General features: G+C 56.9%; 1 pseudogene; it reads left to right on the forward strand.

Annotated features, from left to right (window-relative positions):
* The first annotated feature begins 2,042 nt into the window (after positions 1-2,042).
* Positions 2,043-3,390, forward strand: LOC123114744 (uncharacterized; annotated as a pseudogene).
* Positions 3,391-3,662: the final 272 nt, after the last annotated feature.

Below are 3,662 nucleotides of genomic sequence, written 5' to 3' on the forward strand. Positions count from 1 at the left end.
TGGGGATGCTCCAGAGACCCCAGAGGCCGCGCCCGCAAAGAAAAGGCAGTTGTTCTCCCAAGACCGAGCCGAGATGAAGCAGGTGGCCGTCGACGATGGAGGTTCAGGCCCCACCTTCACCATAGGTGCTGGCCTTCCTCTGGAGCAGGAAGAGGCCTTCGTCGGTTTCCTCCGCGCAAACAAGGATGTGTTTGCATGGGAGGCAACAAACTTGGTTGGCGTTCCGCGGGATGTCATCGAGCACCACTTAATGGTGTGCCCCAGTGCGTGCTCGGTGAAGCAGAAGGCGAGGTGGCAGACCCTGGAGAAGCAGTCGTTCATTGTTCAGGAGGTCCGCAAGCTGCAGGAAGCCAGTGTAATTTGGGAAGTGCGGCACCCGGATTGGCTGGCTAACCCGGTCACCGTCCCCAAGAAGGGCGGCAAGGAGCGCATGTGCGGTGACTTCATGAGCCTCAACAAAGGCCTGTCCTCAGGACCCGTTCCCTCTTCCGCGCATCAATTAGATCGTGGATTCCACCGTCGAGTGCGACTTGATGTGCTTCCTGGACACCTTCTTGGGCTACCACCAAATCAAGATGACAGTGCAGGATGTCGAGAAGACGGCCTTCCTCTCCCCGTGCGAGGTGTACTGCTACACCTGCATGCCCTTCTTCGAGTGGACTTCGGAGGCCGAGGAGGCCTTTCAAGACCTCAAGAGGTACCTCACGATTCCGCCGGTGATGGTGGCGCCCCGTCCTCTTGAGCCCCTGGTGCTCTACCTGGCCGCCACACCCCACTCGGCTAGCGCAACGCTCGTGGCACTTAGGAAGGAGCGCACAGGTACGGGCACGCGACGTAGCGCCCCGTGTACAGCCATGCCATCGCCACCTCAGGATGGTGCCCCATATCCGCCCCATATTTGGGCTGGATATGAGGGGTGTCGGTCAACCCAGGCGTTTGAGGCCTGTTTGAGGGGCCCGTCTGGCTCGAACAATCGTTACCGGTCGGTGACTGGGTGACCCGCCCGGGCGTATGAGGCGGGTTTGGGGTACCCTGCTGTAGATACCCCAAGCCTTTCCTAAAGTTAAGGCGGGAAATATATTACAAATACTGTTGTACCAAATACAAATGTATATGGTTGTAGACTTGTAGTATGCTCTTAGGCCAACTCTAGCGCGCGACCTCATCCTATCCGGTGCGTTCGTTTGGGGCAAACGAACAAACCAGACGGCCCAGCGCGCGGGCGCAAATGGACTTTTGTCCATTTTTTGTCTGCTTTCGACCCATCCCCGACCCAAATTTGCGCCGCTTTTGAGGTGAAACCGACAGCGCGCGGACAAGCGGGACGCGCGCGCATGTCCTCCCCTGGCCCGCCTATCGGTGGCACAAAGCAAAACCCCCGCGCCCCATTTGGCGCCAGTTCCCCCCAAACCCTCCCACATCCCGCCCCCACTCTCCCCCGTCCATGCCCGACGCCCCATCGAATTTCGGCGGCCTAGCCGTCGACCCGCCCGGAAAGGTGAAGAAGAAGGTGGCCAAGGGTCCAAGGAAGCTACGATCGGAATGCACGCGAGAGGAGCTCGCCAAGATGGACGCGGAATCGGCGAAGAGGAGGAACCGGAGGGCGGCCGTCAAGGGCAAGACCGTCGCGGCCAAGTTCGCCGCCGAGCATGATGCGGTGGAGGCCGCGCGGCAAGGCCAAGGTCGACGAGAAGGAGGCCATCTTCAACCAAGCGCATGCCCTCCTAATGCTTGGCCTTTGCCGTCCGGCAGGTTTCTCTGGTGCGGCCGTCGGCCCGGTGAGCACAGGCTCGTCGGTCGCCAGGCCTCAGCACTGCTCGTCGCCAATGTCGCGAACCACGCCTATGTCGCCCGGCTTTCCCCTGCCAAGGCACGATGGCTAGACCCATTTTTCGGGCTCGCCAGATGTTGGCGTGATCGCGCCGTCCACCCCGCGCCCCTCGGCCGTCATCGACGTCAACGTCACGCCGGGGTCCAGCAGCGGCGGCCGGCCATCCGTCGAGATGCAAAGAAAGCAAGCACGACCACCGTTTACGGGCACCATGCAGCCGCCCCGCGTCCTGTTCGACGAAATGGCAACACCAAGGCCAACGGTCGACGACCCCTTCTACAACCAGTTCATGGAGAATGTGATCTACGAGGGTGGGCATGGCGGTGCCTACGATCCCGACGAGACCCAAAGTCAGGATGGCCGCGCCCAGTACGTTGCGGATGAAGAGGCCCACGAACATGCTGACTACGGCCATGGTGACTCGTGGCATGAAGACGATGACATCTATTGCGAAGGTGATGGTGATGAAGAAGATGGCATTGATATTGATATCGGGGCGAGCCATTGTTCATCGACGAGCTCACCCAAAGAGCAGAAGCACAAAAGAGGAAGAAGAGCACTTGCACGGGTTCATATTCACAAGACGATGACAAGTTGATTTGCCAATGTTGGATGGAGATTAGCCAAGATCCGAGGACCGGCGCACAAGAAAAGGGCCTTGTTTTTTGGACGAGAGTCCACAAAACATTTTATGAAATAAGGATGTTTGAGCCCTACCGAATTACGAGCAACCGTGGCATCACCTTGATTCAAAAGAGGTGGTTGTTCATCCAACAAGAGTGCAACAAGTATTGTGCCACACTTGAGAGCGTTGAAGCACGACACATGAGTGGTCTCGGCATTTGGGACTTGGTATGCTCTCCTCATCCTACTTCTTTCGTTGCTACAGCCATGAGACTTCGGCCTTGTATATGTTTGCATGTTCAATTGTTGTTGATCATGTGGTGTAGGCATTTCAATCTTTGGAAGCATTTAAGGCTCGGCACAATGACAAGCCATTCAGTCTTGCGCGTTGTTGAATGCTCATCAACAATTTCCCAAAGTTCAAAGATCAATATCGTGAACTTCAAAGGAAGAGAGGCAAGAAGGCGGCCGCGTTTGCCGGAGGTGGAGATGATGAGGTGTTGAAGAGGCTGAGGGGCAAGACCAACTCCAAGGTGGACGACATACGTGATGCGTCATCCATGGCCTTGCATGAGACTTTTTACGACATGATGTCTCAAAAGGATGTGAGGGACGAGAAAAAGAGACAAAGCAAGGACGAGCAAATGAAGCAATACCTAGAGTTTCAAAGGAAGAAGCTTGAGATGGAGGAGGCGACCAAGAAGAGGAAGATCGACATGGAGGAGGCGTCCCGGCAAAGGCAGCTCGACATCGAGGCCGCCAACGTCACGGCCAGGCAGAGGCAGCTCGACATCAAGGCCACCAACGCCGCAACCAAAGCAAAGGAGGTGACCCTAGCGATCATGAGTGTGGACTTGAGCAAGATGAGGGAGAAGACGAGGAGCTGGTTCGAGGCCAGACAAAAGGAGATATTCGACGTCGGCGGCCTGAACTAGGTCGTCTGTTCGGCCATGGTTGTTCTTTTGGAGGCTGGCATGGGTGCCGGCCGCTGGGCCGATGGCTGTGTGCCGGTGAGAAACCTATTCATTTTGAGGGCTGACTGTGTTGCCAGCCGATGGCTTTGTTGCTGACGACAAAACTATTCATTTTGAAGGCTGGCTCTGTTGCCAGCCGTTGGCTGTGTTGCCGGCAAGGACTTGTAGGGTGGGTGTTGACTGTGTTGCCGACGAGGACGTGTAGTGACCGCTAGCTGTGTTGCCAGCAAGGA

The sequence above is a fragment of the Triticum aestivum genome, chromosome 5B (assembly GCF_018294505.1).
Source record: "Triticum aestivum cultivar Chinese Spring chromosome 5B, IWGSC CS RefSeq v2.1, whole genome shotgun sequence".
Taxonomy (NCBI): Eukaryota; Viridiplantae; Streptophyta; class Magnoliopsida; order Poales; family Poaceae; genus Triticum; species Triticum aestivum.